This window comes from Haliaeetus leucocephalus, unplaced genomic scaffold, assembly GCF_000737465.1.
Source record: "Haliaeetus leucocephalus isolate CR32 unplaced genomic scaffold, Haliaeetus_leucocephalus-4.0 Scaffold145, whole genome shotgun sequence".
In the NCBI taxonomy this organism is placed as follows: Eukaryota; Metazoa; Chordata; class Aves; order Accipitriformes; family Accipitridae; genus Haliaeetus; species Haliaeetus leucocephalus.
This window is the reverse complement of record NW_010972581.1, coordinates 81,896-100,545: the sequence shown is the minus strand read 5'-3', so window position 1 is coordinate 100,545 and position 18,650 is coordinate 81,896.

Here is an 18,650-nt window from a genome sequence, read left to right as displayed (position 1 = left end):
TAGAGGCAGGTTTCACATTTTTGAAGAAAGATGCCTTAGCTCCCGCTTCAGGAGACAGCAGTTTTTTCCCAGTATCTCCTTAGCTCTTGAAACAACTCTTTCTTTTCATGTATAATTTGTTAGCCTTCAGCTGTGGGTTTTTTCCTATAGCAGAGAAAAACTGAAGCAAGAGCACCTGGCTATGAATTACAATGCTATGGGACAGTCACCGTAAGTTTCTGGACAGGTCATTTGTTCCTTTCTTTAATTACATAGGACTTGTTCCAGCCACACTCATGCTGAGTAGCACCTCATTCAGTCAGCAGCCCCTCAGTAATCAATATGTCTGCGGGGGAGGAAATACTGTGTGTCAGGTAAGGGAACTTTTCCTTCCCACCCCAGGCCACTCTTTTCTCTCTGCTCTATCAAAAGTTATGTTTAGGCCAGTAATGAAAAGCTGATTGCACAGAGACATCTGCGAAGTACACAATCATGCCGTCTGCAGTGCACTGGAGAACAGTCCTTTGTTTGCTCGGGACACCAAACCCATTGCAAAAAGCAATATTTGCAGCTAATCACCACAGTGATTTGAATTTGCATTTAGCCATTGTGCTAATAGAGGCAGCTGGAAAAAGAAAAAAAAAATCAGCACAAATAAGCACAGCCATAAGTACTGTCAGTTTTCAGCACCAGGAGCTGCTGGAAGTAATGTTGATGTCTCCAACCCAAGAAATCTTTTTAATGTGAAATGATATATATGAGGCCAAAAGAGGAACACACTTTGTCTTGTTTGCTTAGACCCCAGAATAGATCTCTGGGTCTCTGGATGTAATGATTGCTTAGGCAAGTCAAACACTGTATATCACCTGCTGAGCATCTGATTCATTGACTGAGTGGATTGAAGCCAATTTAACCAGCTGGAATCTGTAATATTGACTTCAATGGTGTGATACTGATCTATATCACCCGTAGGATTTGGCCCAGAGACAAAGGGAGGTAGTGCTTCCTTTGGGTGACATCTTTTCTGCGAGCCAAGGCGGACAGCCATCTGTCTTGCGCAGCCTGGTTGTCCTAGAAGTGGTGTGTATTGCTCATGCGGTACCACAAGGTTTTGTCATGCTGTGGATCTTTTGGACAGGGGGTGGCAATCAGGGACAACGACCCCTTTCTCCTGGCTCTATCACTCTACTCTGTAGCTGGTATTATCTTACAGCAGTTCTGGGACTGATTCTCTGAGTGTACTGACTCCCATTGTGCAGATTTCTGTGGGTGCTTTTGCTGCTGTGTAGCATTATTCTGGGGGAAGGGAGGAGGCGTAACCTGGCTCTGGTTTTCCCTTCCACCTCGCTAAGGAGGACAGGCATAAAGCCTCCCTTTCTCTGCAGAGAGGCCCAGCAGAGCCAAGCAGTACGACACGTAAACATGAACAGCGGCAGAGGATGGGCAGGGCAAGACTGAGCTGTGCGAGTACTGTGACAGCCCTGGTGCTCGGTACTGTGGACATCAGAGTTATGATACTATAGTGCTGCTGCTTATCATTATTTTCTAGCTAAGTGACTTCATTTCACTAAATCTCTACAGCTTTCCATATCTCCATAACCAAGAAACCAGAGGGACAAGAGGCTAAGCAGGATTTATTATTGCTCTGTATTATTATCACATCTTTTGCCTTCTTTTTAAGATTTATGAACCTCTATTCAATTAATTCATCAGAAGCCTGAAAAAAGCTAATTGTGGGTTCATATATTTCCATAGGCATGGGCTCATTCCAGTACCAGACGTCAATAGTACCTGATCCGTGCAAATGGAGCTGGGTTTGTGGCAACCTGCCGTCCGACCTAATTAACATTGTGACTCCAGTCCACCCTGAGTAGGAATGGAGTTTGGGTTTTGCATAATTGTAAGGCTAGGGGCGGGCGCGATTAAAAACGGTGATCTGAACTCCACTGTCTTGAAGGTTGAAATCTGAAATGCCAATCCTGCTTTCCCAGGGACCCAAGGTACAGGAAAGCCATGCAGGAGGCTGGCTCTTTACACAGCAGAGGGCCCAGGGAGAATCTGCAGTGCGCTGCCCTAGCAACTGTTTGCAGAGGCAGAAGGGGGCTAGTAATTTGAACTCAGGGTCACATTGGTTCCCTCTTTGGTTTTCTTTGATCCTCCTAAGGTTGTTGTTCCCCCTGGGTCAGACAGTGCCAGACTGCCCGCCGCAGAGCACTATTTCACATGCTGGGCTTTCCAGGACGGCATCAGGACTTTGGTGGCTTGTGGAAGTGATGTTTGTTGGTAAGTCCACGGGGCCATGACCATGTGTGTCATTACCTCATAGCCTCCTCCAGGCTGGAAGATTCTCCTTTCTTTGGGGAAGATGGTTTTTTTCAGGTCTGGCTGAGATTTTATGTTTTCCAAAGCAGGTCTCAGCCAAGCATGGCTCGCTTTTGTTTTTGTTGTTCCTAGCATTATTAGCACACAGCTTGTTTTCAAAGATAACAATGTGGAAAACAATATCATCTTGCCGAACTCCTTTGGTATACTGTTTGCAGGTTGTGCTATTTTATCAGTGTCCTACTATACACACTGGAATGGTTTGTAAACTCTGTCTTGTGAGCTACAAAGGGAATGAAAAGATTGAAATAGATCACTCCCTCCCCTGCCAAATAGACCTACCTTCTTCTGGTACTTTTCTATCTTTGTGTTGTATTGTAGGGATCTTGTTTAGCATTTAAAAAGCTACTGCTGCACTCTATTATCAAAGACATATTTGTTAAAACATGCATATGAAAGGATTTGTAATTGAAGTACAGCTTTGATATATTTAATAGGATGTAAAACTGCCATCCCTTTTTAATAGGAGATGCTTTATGTGCATTAGAAGTAATATAATAATGCCTCTCCACTGAGCTCTACCCATTAGCAGACTTTTTTCTCCCTTTCTTTTAGTTAATCTTAAAACTTTAATGTAATCTAAACACATTAACATCTTTTTTCTCCCCTTTCTGCACTTGGAAGTGCTTTGAACTGAACTTTGTTTCAAATAAGAGATAGCTACAAACATGGCATCAATATACAGTGCCCCAGCGCTGCCTGGCAGATGGTCCATAAACCGACACATCTCCTTGCCTTAGAAATGTTAACAGTAATGGGAGCGTGGCTGTATGTGGGAGTGAGAGAGCACACGTGAGAATAACCTTGTAAACAATGAACAGCTATAAGGGCGTGCTTTTCTCTATTCCCATGTCTCAAAGGTAATCAAATACCAGAGCAGCAGAAACAGAAGATGACAGTCAAAACAAAAATAGTAATAATGGTCCCTTTAATAGCTCTTTCCGTGTTTCAGTCTCGGAGTGTTTTGCATGGAATCATTGTTACAATTCAGGAAATAAGGATGTAAGCTGCTAAAGAGAAAGTATGCTAAATCTGACCGGTGCTTTGGGGTTTGGTGTCTCATCTTACACAGAGCTGTTCTCTATTCCTTTCAGAACTCAGGATCATGGACTATTTTGCAAGCTGGCTGATCAGAATTGGTTGCTCTGGAAAATCCTGGATGTGTCTCCAGATCTTGTCAGAGGAACGCAGGTAAAAGCCCGTTTGTCCTGATTTCTAGTCTGGTGCCCCATCAGCATCCCACAGTACATATTAATCGTGGTTGTTGTAAGAATATTCACAAAATGCCTGAGATATTGTTGCTTCATTGAAAAACTGAGAATTTTCAAAAAGAAAATATCTTCCCCTTGATTCAGATGCACTGCTGTATTGAGCAAGATCAAATTTCCATTGAGTCTGTGCAAGTGTACTTATTGCTTTTCCTGAGAATATCTTTTGATTCATTCACTAGTGTCTTTTAAACATGAAACATGATTTACAGGAGCCAGATAGCTGGGAGCCATGATGTAGTCCTTTGCAGAATAACTTTTTCGGTTACTACCCACTGCATATGTACATCATGTTTTAGTGGCAAGGGCTGAGCACTGGCCTGGCACACGTGAGGAGGCGTGTTGTAAAGCCCACGTTTTGGTGACTGTAGGGATGCTGCTGTCATCCAGGTCTGTTTGTAGGAGGGGGTCACGAAGTTGGGACTCTTTATTTCCCAGTGAATTTTTGGAGGCATAGCTGTTCCTCTAGGCTGACAGCATAACTGGGATGGCATAAGTCTGTTGTCCCTCAAGTGACTCAGCCTGAGCTTTGTTTATAAGGGTTGTCCAATTCCCAGTTTGGGACAGTAGTTGCCCAGCGCTGCAGCTTCTGCTGCATCTGCTGCGTTTCTTCAGCAGTTTTTTTTAACCTGGATCTTCTGGCCCACACTGGGGCCCACAAATAGTCATGTCAGCAAGGGGACACATTTATTCAAATGACACAGGTATCTGAAAGACCTGTAAAGCTGTGTATATAAATATTTGAATGTCAGAATGTATTCTACTAGTATAAATTGATGTTTCATGAATAAACAGACAGAAAACTCCATTTCATATAGAGAATAACGATACATTCCTTTTGTAAAGAGAGGTAGTGCAATTCATTCAATTTGCATTTGGATATTGCCTTTGTTCAAGCAAGTGGTGTGTGTTTGGGCACATACAAACAGCAAGAATCACACAAGGCAGTTTCAGTGTTTTCTAAAACTGGTTCTCTTTTGCAGATGTAAATCCAGCTCCCATCTCTGCCAACACCTGAATTCTAAAAAAACCAGGTATATTCATTAATTGTCCAGCATATGAAAAAACCACAGCCTTTTTGGTGATGAAGCTGGTCTGCAATTTGGGACTGATGTAAGGTAGCTATAAATAGAAATAAAAAAAAAAAAATCAAGCCACAGTTCAGGGATGTTGTCACTGTTTTCAGTGTTGGCACATAACTTCTGTAGGCACAGTTTAAATGCCAAGTCAATTGTTTGTCATAAACTCCTCAGGTTTAACTAAATTAAGTTAGCTCAGGTGAAGTGCTGACCAGCTATATTAGGTTAGGCAGATGAAACTTTAAAAAAAACAAACCAAAATGGGATTTAGAACAAGTTGATGGAAGAAATGAAGAAGTAGTACTGCAGTCAATGCATCATAAAAATTCTAGTGTGGCTTTATTCTAAAAAAAAAAAAAAGCAAGCAAGCCAAGCTGGCAGGAGAGGTCCAGTGAAGTCTTGGACAAAGCTAACTGCCCTGCAGTGTGAGCTCTGTGTGAGATGTGAGTTCATCGCAGACCTAGCCAGACTCTGCTGGAGAAAATTAAGTTATTTATCCATTTCAGTCAGGTTTTGGATTATGCCTTTTCTGCATAAATTAGCTGTTACATTTTTCTTGCAGGACAAAGCCATTGACTTGGAGCATATCACTTAACAGAAAATGAATTTACTGTTGTCTGCTGGATGTAGAATGGTTGTCACTGGGACTATATCCAGTGATCCTCATCGATCTCCAGGACACCTGACACAGGCAAATGATGCAGGTCTGCTTTTTGCTCATATGCTCATATTTGGTTCTGTACTCAGGTAGCTAAATTTTCAAGAGAGCCATCCCCACAAGGGTAAATGTGTTCTCAGTCAGGGATATTAAGTGTAAGTCACTACAGGTGACCCCAGCATTTGTTTGTTTAACTGTCAGTATATTTGACGTTGTTCAGTCCTTTGTAAGAGCTGGGATAAATACTCCATGGAATTTTAATTCTAGCTCAGATGTTTAGTTTTTCTGTCCTCTTCTCATTACACAGTAAGTGTGTGTGGAAACTGTTTGGGCAGAGTTAAGTATAAATATGTATTCTAATAATAATAATACGTCCTCTCTACAGGTAGAGCTTATGAAGGACTGAAAGCAATACTGTGTTATTCCAATATGCTTAAGTGGTTTGTTTCAGGGGAAGACAACAACAACAAACAAACAGGATTTACTTAAGGCAAAAAATAGTTGAAGCAAAGCATTCAGAAATGTGTGTATGAACTAAAATGGCTTGATGATAGACTAACCTGGTTTAAAAGAGGAACAAAAGCTCTATTTTAAGCAACTGCCTATGGCCTAGTCTACTAAATGACATGGAGAGCCTACCTACTCTACTTTCTTTAGGGTCTGGCCTTTGTTATCAAAAAGAATACATTTACAGAGCAAGTCATGCCTTAAGTGTGCTTCAGAGAACAACTACATGCTACGTGTTGGCCAAATACATAGGAGTGGATTCCTTAAGAGACCTCTCAGTCTGGAAAAAAAAGTTTACCATGAAGAGGCATGCATAGAAGCAGAAAAGGCACGTGTAGCCTTGTCTCAGACACATTCACTCCAGCTACTCTAAATCTTCCTAAAACACAACAGAAAACTTGTTCAGTTTAATACTGATAACTTCTGTTCACAGGAACTTTGCATTAGCAAAGATGAAGCACTGCATTTGAAGGCACTACCTTAGCAAGAGTGAAGGGGAAAATATGGATTCAATGTCAGTTCTCTGCCGAAGCACAGTGTGGAGCTCACCTGAAGAACCCGTGAGTATTAGTTACGCCCACAGAGCAGAGGTATGGCATTTACAAAATTCGCGCTTCCCTTCACACAGAATTAGTCTTCTGGGAATTCATTTCTTCCCTTGCTCCCCAGCAGGCACAACAAATATTTTAACCTTGAAACACCTTTCTGTCCTTCCTAAGCCTCACTGAAAATAAGCCTAGGAGTCCTAGCCCTCATCTGTGAGGCTGAGGAGGTAGTGGTTATATAGTCTGCTTCCACAGAGTAATTCCACCAAGCCTGACTGATGCACAACCCTGGCCGTGCAGGAACAGAGCGGTCAGTCTCCCCTTAGAAGCGATACAGGTTCAAACTGTCCCTCTTGTGTAAGGTATTAATCACATTATTTCTTTTAAACAGTAAAAGTTTATTAACTCTTGTGTCTCTTCACAGGCATGTGTCACTGGAAAAACCCCTCTTCACGCTGTGTCTGCCATGTGAAGATTTCTAGATGCCTCACTTCTGGTCTGTGGAAAACGAGCACAAAAGCAAAAGGATGCAAGAGAGGATGAATAGAAGTACGTGATGAAACAGCACAGGTAAATTATGGCAGAGCAGGTATCCAGCACTGTCAGGGGAGGGGCAGCTTCTCAAAGGCCCTTAAAGTCTCTAAGACATTGCCTTTATGAGCAGCAGTGGGCGTCAGGGGCAGGCCCTGCCCTGATCGGCTCCCTCTGGCTGGGCCTGCCCAACCTGCCCCATCAGAGCAGCCCAGACCTGCTCGTTCTGTAGACTGAGTGAATTGCATGGGGGCAAAAAATCCACAGGGATTTTTTTGTCCCCACAGAACTCACAGCCTGCAATGCTCTGACCGGCTGGGCCAGCCCCATGCCCCCTGAGGGAGCCAGTCGGGGCAGGGCCTGCCCCCGAGGCCCACTGCTGCTCTTAAAGGCAATGTCTTAGAGACTTTAAGGCGCACTTAGGCTCTAAGGCTTGCTGTTCTTACAAACGCCTCGGTGCTGAAGCTGAATTTATGAGCAGTCGCTGGTCCCCGAAAATGACTCTTCTAGTTATTTTCAGGGTGGTGCTGGCAAGGCGACAGAAATTCGGCTTCTCGCCCAGGCAGTGGAGAGAAGGTGGCTCTTCTCCAGCCGCTGTGTGCTCGGGTCCCTGGGGTAGGGTTGGGGCTGGGTGCAGGTCCAGGCCCTCCTGATGACTACCTGCTAATGCTTCTGCCGTGCAGCATGTCCTACAGATAAAATAAAACACACACATTCATTTTGCAAACCCATCCACTGGCGTAGAAATCTGCCCCCATTGCAAACCCGCCCCTTGGCGTAGAAATCTGCCCCCACCACATGCCAGTACAGAGGCCAGGCAGCAGGTTGGGTTGGATTTTGGGAAAGTCCGTTGCTGTTCATGCACACAATGGAAACGGAGGTCTCTTGTAAACCGGGGCATTTATCTAGGTCATTAAATGGAAGCTGTGGGTCACTCGTAGGAAATGGGGTGCTGTGGGTAGTGCCTGGAGAGTAATGAGAGCCAGGTAATGGCATCCAGACAATTACAGTCTTATGTTGGCATTGTCTAAAATGGAAAAACCAACAGTCTAAAAGGCTATAACACTGATTCTGTAGAACATTAAACTATTACTTTATGCTGATGATATCCTACTGTTAATTAAGGACTCGCATGCTTCCCCTCCTGCTTATAATGAATATTGCTCTCTGAGTACAAAGTTATGATTGCACAAAATTAATGACTCTGAGACTGCAGTGATGCAGCTTTCTGGAGTTTGCCCTTCAGCCCTGCTCACCTCATGGAATCTTAAGTGGGCACCCAAAAATATAGTACCAATACTTAGGGGCTGATATTAACAAAGCCCCAGACAATATAATTAAAGACCATTTAAATCCAATTATCAAGCAGGTAGGAAAAGATTTGGAGGAATAGCCAGAGCTAAATAAAAGCAAATGTGTGTGATTCAGTAGGCCAGATTCTGCCTTCATTTGCCATCCCATCAGGTTGTTAAAGTAGAAATGAGGACATGGTGTAAGTCAGCACCTACGGAGTAACTGCCATAAAAGATCTCATGACAATATTACCCACTAGCAGCCACAGTTCTGTGTGCGTTGAGCTTACTTTGAGCGTAAGGGTACATAAATAGCTATAAATACAGTGAGAAATTCTAACAATTGCTAATAATTATATTCCAAACCCACACCTAAAAAAAAAAGACATACAGATAGGAATACTTTACCTACTCCTGAAATTCAGCTGTTTTTTTAAGGGAACATAGGTGGATCACACAGGTACCATATTCAGCACTACAGAATTTAACAAAGCCTAATCTGTACTACCAAGTTCACGTTTGCCCACAGCCTAGCTTCTGACGCTATAAAATAGCAAGCTTCTTTATAAGTCACTGTAAAACTTCCTGAATAGCTATAACAAATAAAGTACATTTCAGGTGACAGAAGTCTCAGGATGTGAGGATGAATTAAAGATGCCATAGGAAACATTTGAAAAGTAGTTCTTAGGATGGGAAACATTAATATTCCCCCTAAATGTCATATAATTGGCCCAATTTCATGCACCAAAATCATGCAGATTTTTATGGGGTTTTTATTCCTAAAAGGGATAATTTTGAATGAAAATGGCTGTATTTTAGGTACGCTTCTCTTTTTTCCACTGCCTCATACCGTAAACTAATATTGCTGTTAAGCAGAGGTTGCATTTCAGCAGTGGCTTGAATGGAAATATCTTTCTGGAAAGCACATGAAATCCTTTGTGATGAAAGGAATTATATAAATATAAATCAATTATTTTTTGAGTGGCTTGAAAAATTAAATCATTACAGACAATCTTATTCAAACACTTTTCTAAACTGCATGATTTTGGGCCATTCAGAATGTTCTGTGGAATTAATTTTATCTCTGGAAAAAGGCAGACAAGATCCGTTCCAACAAATGTGCTCAGATTTTTTCAGTCTATTGTGGGATAAGCCAGGTGGGGCAAGATAGCAGAAATGATCTTGCTGGGGAAATGGTCGATGCTGTTGTGCATGATATCCACCTACCAAAACAGAAAGCCCATATGTGCTAGAGAGAGCAATGATACATATTTGCAATAGGATGGAAGGTTGCAAATAAAAGGTGTCAGTGAAAGAACAGTCTGGGCAGCTACAGGAAAAAATGAGAAGCTGTTGCTGGTACAAGAGCATGATCCATACTGTACATTAATGACTATGAAGAAGGCTATAAAACAGCTTTCATAACAGCTCTACAGCAAACATATGGAAGACAGCACTGTAAATACGTAACAAATTTTGCAGAAAATGCTCAGCACATGGGACTTTCTCTTCAAAACTGCAGCCTGAGGGGTGTGCTTTTCTCCTTCCCAGATACCCGCCAAGTTATATTCTTAGCAAATTTCTGCATGGGAAATGGTCAGCTTTCTGCACATACATTGAAGCTGCACTGACTATGTGCCCAGAGTTAAATTCACGAGAATATCTAAATTGACAGAGACAACTACAATAATCAAAGATCTCATTAAGATGTTAACATTATTATTTAAGGACTATGGAACAATTTAAAGAGCCTCAAGGACATTGTAGTTCCTCTTTCTGATCCATGTTTGGTTGTAATAAACAAAAGGTCCTTTCATAGATCAGTGATTAAAGTAACAGAGAAAAGAAGCAGGAATGAATAGAGGCAGGTTAGTGCTAGAATTCCTCCAGAGCTGATCTGGGGCGAACTGGTTCAGTTTATTGTTAAGAGATTGTGCACAACAAGGTAGCAGAGTCTGCTTATGTTCCTAAATTATTCAAGGTTTTTAAACGAAAAATTAACTATAAATAGTTGCAGAAAGACCTGTCAGAAACCACCAGATAAAATGACAGATGAAGGTCAGGGTCAATCAATGCAAAGTAAAGCACACAAAAAAAAAATAATAGCGACCATACATGCTCAATGGTATGCTCTAAATCAGTTAAACTTCCTTAAGAGAGACACATCAGTATTGGTCTAAGAAGTCAATCAGTTAGGGGAAAAGAAAAAAGAATAGAACAGGAGATATCACTGTGCCATTGCATAACTCTAATATGTGCCTGCACCCTAAACACCAGCTGCAGTTCTGGTCCTGGTCTCAGCGAGGATCCAAGAATAATTGGAGAGGGTTTGGAGATGGATTACGAGAACAATCAAAGGAATTGGGGCAGTTTGCTGTCCAGGAGAGATTATAGACTAGACTTGGGTACTATAGTAAAGAGATGACTGAGGGAGTTACGAGGAAACAGGTCTCAGCTGGCAGAGCAGGGGAATAAAATCGTTATTATTTGGCGTCTCTCAGAATACAAGAACCAGAGGCTATCACATTAAATGTTCAACATGCAGATTTGAAATGAACAGACCAGTGCTTCTACACACACTGTGTAATTAAACCAAAGAACTACTTGCCGCAGGATGTTAAAAAACCCCAGCATGATCCACAGTATACCAACAACTCACATGGGTGCAAAGTGTAATTGTACAAACTCGTACAGGACAAGAGATCAAGGGCTATGAAAGAAAGATGCCGCAGCTAGCTCAGGAAACCTCCACGATGTGGATCACTGGAAGATGCAAGGATATTGCTGTACACTTGCCTTACACTTACTCTCTTCTTTGCCTGGGTGTTGACCACTTGTGTGAGAGGGAGCTCTGGTCTGACCCAATACAGCTGTTGTCTTGGCAGGTGAGGTACTTGGGTATGTTTACCCAAGATGAGCAGAAGTTCTGCTGCAGTACATGTTTAATACTACAGCTCTTGGAGCATTACTGCCTGCATTCATGGTCATAGCATGACGAGCTAAAAACAACGTCAGAAAGTTGTTCAGAGTGGTGCCGTACAGCATTTAGGCTGAAAAAGGAGATTAAGAAGCCAGACCTAACAGAAGATAGTAAATTTAAGGGGACAGGAACAGATGGACACTAATTTTTGACAAACAGTTTGACACTGTAGCCAAATTGCAAGTACAGCAGAGATGGAATGTTAATCCAGAGATGAAAACAACCAGCCTACATAGGTGCTGTGCTGGATACTAACTGAAGACAGAACCAGGAGAGAGGTGTTTAGAAGAGAAGAAAAACAGGAGTATGCAGTCTGCGTTTCTGCTCTGCTAAGGAAATGATGCAGTGAAACACAGTCTAAACTGATAGAACTGAACTTAAATCAGGAACTTGTTTCTAATCTCAGATAAATCAGGGCGGCAGTAGTGAAGGCAGAGAATCAGCTATCTGACAGATCTTCACCAAAGTCAATATACATTAACACTGATATACCTAAATTGCCTAGTGTTACAGAAATCAGTGTAGCTGTGTTAGGTTTTACCTATCCCAGTCGGTCTGCCTAGGTTTATTTTCTTTCACAAAAAAACCCCAACCAACCACCCTGCAAATTGTCTCTAAATAGCCTCATCAGAAACTTGAGTTTTGTTTGTTGCTCTAGTTGTGTATGACATTGTCCTGGTTTCAGCTGGGATAGAGTTAACTGTCTTCCTAGTAGCTGGTACAGTGCTGTGTTTTGAGTTCAGTAAGTGAAGAATGTTGATAACACTGATGTTTTCAGTTGTTGCTCAGTAGTGTTTAGACTATAGTCAAGGATTTTTCAGCTTCTCATGCCCAGCCAGGGCACCTGACCCAAACTGGCCAACAGTGTATTCCATACCATGGGACGTCCCATCTAGTTTAGGAACTGGGAAGTGGGGGGCAGGGATTCGCCGCTCGGGGACTGGCTGGGTGTCAGTCGGCGGGGGGTGGGGAATTGCCCTGCGCATCATTTGTACATTTCAATCCTTTTATTACTACTGTTGTCATTTTATTAGTGTTATCATTATCATTATTAGTTTCTTCTTTTCTGTTCTATTAAACTGTTCTTATCTCAACCCATGAGTTTTACTTCTTTTCCCAATTTTCTCCCCCATCCCACTGGATGGGGGGGCAGTGAGTGAGCGGCTGCGTGGAGCTTAGTTGCTGGCTGGGGTTAAACCATGACAGACATTGACAGGAACTAAAGTTACTGAAGATCAGGCTATAGTGTTTTAGAGTACAGAGTATAGTTTAGAGTGAATATTTTACAGTATCTCACCAAATTTCTGTGCTGGAGCTCTCTTTGGCAGCCACAACAGCATGGAGCTGTGGCCTTTCAGAGACAGAAGAGGCCAGTGGACCTCTTGGCCCTACTTCTTGAGCTACCTTCAACTTTTCTTGCAGGTTTTGGAAGCTAAACTCTTGCTCTCTAATTTTTGTCCCATAATCTGGCTTGTCAACTTCAACTGCAAGTTCTCCGGGGCAGGGCTCATTTGTCTCTGTACAGTGCCTGTGGTCTTAATCTGGGTCTCTAGATACTACCATACTAGAAATGATATGTAATAATAATTTTATATTCGATCAGTTGCCTTGTAATGGCTTTTTTTCTTCTGGGCTTTAAAATTTTTTATTTGATTGCATCCTTGCCCTAATTTCAAAGATGGAAAATAATAGATTTTCTAGAGAACAATCCCAAATGCCATATCTACAGCTGATCTGCAATTCAATATAATAGTTCTTTCCTTTTTGATGATTTTTTCCTTTCAGATTTGAATAATATCACTTGTGTGATGTTACTCAATCTCTCTGTTTTAATTTGAAATCCTATTTTTAATCAATTAAGAAAAAATGACCTAATTAAGGAGTAATTTAGGCCAGCAACTTAAACATTGTTTTATAAAGTAGCTGCATTTAATTGGAAATGTGCTCAACTACTGCATTGCATTAGCAAGTAATTTGGAAGAATCAGCCAATGAGATCCCCTGACTGCTAGTTCAGAAATGATAGTGACAAAGCTGATGTCCAAAGCAGTCTGATGAACTTGGGTTTTATTAATAGCTTTGCTATGAGCCTTAAGGTCCAAGCAACTACAGCCTCTCATTATGCTAGACACAAATGCACGACAAGTGACTGCTGGCTCCCAGGAGCCAGCACTGAATAGTTCTGAAATGGCATGATGGATAAAAAGCTCAAGAAGCAAGAAGAACACAGAGAGGGTATCCGACTTGCTCATCCACCATCACCAGCTCAGTCAGTGGCCAAGCTAGCAATAGCTCTTGGCTGCCACAGTGCCCCCATCCAGAGAACCAGGCTGTCACTGGCTAATGCACATGCTAGTAAAAATTCCTAAAAACTCCACACCACCTTTCTCTCCCCTGTATTCCCCCTTAGCTCGTAGAGATCCTAGCACAAGTCTTGTCAGAACTTTGCCTAAAAATGTCCACGTGTCACAAAAGGCAGAAGGCTGTTTGAAAAGCTCACTAGCAGTTTTTAGGAAAGAAATTCAGCTTTGGTACCAGAGAATATGTTACAGTTCACAGCTCTGCACTGGCTGCCATTAGCACCAGTACAGCTCTCTCCCTTATAGCTGGCCTTGTCTCTCCACTGTTGCTTTTCACTGAGCAGCACCACAATACAGATGGTTTCAGCATCAGAAAGAGGGATGTGCACACCCGTCTGACATTTTTGTGCTGTCTATGCCACGTCTCATTCTCATTTATTACTGTTGCTTTTAGCATTGTGTACTTACAGTAGCAGAGCGGAAGAAACAATTATTACTCTGCTCTGGGCATCAACACACTCTTGAGGGGCCACGGGTTTCCAGCTGATCACCTAAGGTTGCTTTACTGCAGAGTAGGTATTGCTGGACAAACTCATCAGCGCATTATTTATTCATGCTAGCTCAGAGTTTTTCCTCTGATAACAGCTCTCAGGGAAACACTTACAAAGGCCTTCCATACTGACAGAGCCCTTGCTGCATGTTCCTGCTTCATGACTGGGAGCAACAGCATCATATTCCATTAAAAAAAAATACCCAGAGAATGCTTGCAGGCTCAGATCATTTCAGTTTTACACTAATACTTTTTGTCATTAGATTTCACATCAGGCCATTATTTACTTTCTGAATCTTTTGGGTGAAATCTGAGCTACCAAGGAGGGAAGAGACCTTGCCATCCACTTGGTATCTAAGTGTCTGTAACACCAAGGAAGCCCCAGGAGTCCGAGAGCTGCTGGCCAAGGCCCTAGAAGGAACACATGCACCTTTATGATACTGCAGAGGGGACACTTCTGTGGAGGGGACAGAAATTTGGCATTCAGGTGATTTAGTCCACAGCTACTGATGCCTTACTTCAGGCAGCGACCAGTCTCATTTGGCCAAGCAAAGCATGTAAGAGCAGCCACGTAAAACTCACTGAAGTTGATCTGTACACCGAGGCTGGTGCTCTGCATATCACCTCTAAAATCAAGTGTGCCTGGATAAAAGAACTCACAGCTTTTGTAGTCAAATATTGAGTTCCCCAGGAGATCTATGCGAGGAAAGCACACCTCCTGCTCCTTCCTTTAAGTCAATAGTAGCAATACATTATCAGATTGCCTGTTTTCCCAGATACATTAAATCTAGTTTGACAAAAGTGAAAATGTTAGCTGTTTGCAGCCTGACACAGGGTTGGCAAAAATCCTGGGCCCTTCAAAAGTATCAGCTTTGATTTTAAATTTTGTCATACTTCAGGAGAGAGGATATGCAGTCACCTAACCTGGGGGGCTCCTTCAGTGACAGCTTCATTTCAGCCTTCAGGCAGCACGAGCTCTGGAAACAGCAGCAGGATCCCGATCTTGCTGAGCCATATTCACATATGAAACCCACCACTATCAACAGGTTCTCTAGATTTTTCAAAGGAATTCAGTGCAAGACACATCTCGCCCTAATCCATCCATCTTACATTAATGAGCTAAATTGCCCTGCTGGTGGTGTCAACCTCCCCTACCTTGGTTATTGTGGGAGAAGAGACATCTATTCCAGCATGCACTCTGACAATTTAAATAACTAAAACTTGGTCATCCAAATTCCACCAAAAGAGCCTGTAGCAAAGACAGGGCCTGTTTGCATGTGAGGTACAAGTATACAAAGCAAAGCATTTCAACCCCAACACAAACACACTAACCTGCACAGTGTACAAGTGTTTCATAGCACAGTAACACTGCCAATAACCAGCAACACGGCAAGCTGCTTTGTAACACAGCTGAGCAGAAGTGTCTAAATTGCATGGAACTGCAAAGGGGGAAAAGGGAGACTTGGATCCTAAAAATAAGATGTAACAATGCTGGGAGATGAGATTCCCATGCCTTCTCTTTTTGGAGAGAGCTGAGGAGCATAAAAAACATGAAAGGGGAATGAGGCAAAACAGGAAAGGAAAAACGTCATGCACTTCTGTTCCAGCTTCCCTCCTGGAAGAGCTCTTGAGCCTGATCACAATGACCTCAGCCACTGAAACCATCAAGAGCTGTAGCCATCAGCATTAGCTACACAGCATCAGCCTCATTCACACTGGTGGCTAATTTGGAATAAGATTGTTAAAGACATTGTTTGAATAAGAGTGTTAATGATTGATAGTGATTAAGAGCTAACCATTGGCAATGTGCATTTGCTAATGACTGTCAATCTAGAAAAGTGCTGTTTTGAAGTTTGAAACTCGCCTGATTTATCAGATGTTTAAACACTCCCATCATGGCAATTGCTAATTCGCTAACTGAAATACGTATATGATGCATGTATATTCATTTGCAAGAAGCTGTTATGTTCCAAATGACCCACAGAGAATTCAGTACACAAACCCATTGAAATTTAGGAAGAATTTCAAGCCCAAACTTCTCCACATTCCAGCCAAACACATCAAAACAGAGCATTACTGCTGCTTCAGCAAGGCTGGCAACCTTCAGACGTGTGAGCAACTAAAAACCCCATAATTTGATGCATCGATTAAAGATCCAATTGGATCCCTCTGCCAAAAGACACAGCCTCAGGACCAGGATTTCTTCCACCAGGTTTAGAGGCCAAGGTTTTTGATGAAGGGCATGGAGGCAGAGCGCTACCTCAGCAGTGTGACTCTCGGTGCTGGATCATCCACTTTGGAGGCACCTGATTCTGTCTTGCAGCACAGAGATTCTATATCTGATCATTCTGTGCTAAAGCAAAGGTTTTCTAACAAAGGAGAAACCCAGACAAAATGACATTATCCCAGCTGTATAACAACTGTCACTTTATGGTACAATGGCTGCTGTACAGTAGAAGTCTTCTGACACAGAATATGAACGGGCTCGTGTCTCTGTTTCATAAGAATCTCCACCGAGAGGACTGGGTGCCAGTAAAGAAAGAGGTAATATGAAACATCTGGATGCCAAAGCCAGAGAATATCTATTTAGAAAACAGATATTATTTTTTTTTTAAACTAAGGATAATTAACTACTTGGCAAAACCATGACGAGAAGTAGCAAATTAGAAAAATACAATGATCTGTGAGTAATGGAATAGGAAAAGCAAGTCAGTTGTCCCTTCTGCCCCTGAAATCAATGAGTTATCCAAACTCTCAGCAGGTAGGAGAAAGGGTTTGGTTTTTTTTGTTTGTGTTTTTTTTCCCTTAAAAGTAAAAGCAATCTGTTGACTAATCAGCACCAGACTAGACATTTAAGCAGGTCCACAACTGCAACCTGCAAGCACTTACAGATTGCTGTCTTGACTGAGTGTAATGATGTTTTACAAAATAAAAATTATGTACTTGGTACATATAGTGTGATAGTCTGGCTGGGTTTTGTTTACTTTACGTCTGGAAGGGAAGGCTGATTTTTTACATGCCAGCTCTGGCTTTTAAAGTTAATTTGAAATCACTCGTTTTCAACCGGTGGCATCTAAATTGGTGTCAAATCTGATTTTTCATTTGTTCAGATGAAAAACATTAACACAAGAGCTGCTTATAAACTGTATATAATGTGAACCCTTAACAATTAAAAATCCATTGTACAAGTCTAAACCAATCAAAACGTCCAGGAAGAAACAAAGAAAAGCTGCATTTGTGTCAGAGGTAAACTTGGCTCTGCGGACGAGCAGCTTTCCCTCCTGTAACAGAGAGGCGCTGCTTCTACCTACCCAGGCTAGGGAGAGCAAGCAGTAATGATGGGCACTGGATCAGAAAGACTGAGCTGGGGGTGGCGGCATTACAGGTGTCAGGCCAAGTCAGAGAAAAGTGCTCTGAATGCCTGCTGCCCGAATGCGCTAATCTAAAAAGTAAAACAAAACCAACAGGAAATAAACCCAAATGAAAAAGGATTATGGGGAAGGCAAGATTATCCTATAAATAGGCCCTCACTTTTGCTTCCTTTTAATACAGCCAGGGGCCAAGAAGCCCCATGTTTCCAGTGCTAATGGGCCTAGTTGAAGGCATTGAGACATTTTATAAAGAATGAGAGGCTGAGGGATTAGGAGTGATGGGAATTCACTGAGCATTTGTGACTTAGCATCAAAGGATGTCTGACTCCATGGAAAGTTTGAACAGCAGAGCTAAATGGAGATACCATTATAGAAGGAAAATAGCATGAACATTTTTCTAGTTAAAAACAATGTTGTTACTATTTAAATATAGCTCATTATACATGTATGTTAATTTCTCTCCTGAACTTTAAGATATAGAGCAGACTGAGAATTTCTATTCACTCTTGCTTATCATGGAAGCACAGGGGATATTAACTTTGGTAAGAGGATTAGTGGATGCTCAGGGTCTGGGTTGAGAGTGGGACTTCATGGTGTGACTGCAGCCTACATAGCCCATACAAATACTAAATGCTGCAGCTGTGTGTGCTAAAGAAAGGCAGATTTAAAAAAAACAACCCACCTTTATGTCAGGAAAAATGGCTAAGAAAAGTGGGCCTGTTAGAAGAACAGTGCTGTACTAAGCGCAAACAGCTAGGGGGGGGGGGGGCTGGAAAGCCCCATGTCCACCAGGTCCAAGTGGCACAATGTCCTGATGGGCGTGCAAACACTGAAAGCAATTTCTCAACCTTTGTGTCCATTGCTCATGCTACTTCCTGCGCTGATGGTCCCTGACTTGAGAACACGGGAAACCAAACCAAAACTAGTCCTTATTGCCACCAGCTGGGAGTAACAGTCCCAGGAAACAAAGTGCTGGAAACAATGAAGAAGGTTTCTCTATCTGCAACTTACTATCTTTCAAGTTACTGAGAGTATTCATGGTCCTTCAGCTGCTGCACACTAACAACCAGTAGATGAAAAGCTTTAAGAACTCACACATAGTACTGTCTTTGAGACTGTACTAGCAACAGTATTTGGCTCATCCAGCTCCCACTGAACCAGGCACGGGGGGCGGGGGGGTGGGGGAGAGAAAAAGTTGGGACTAACTCC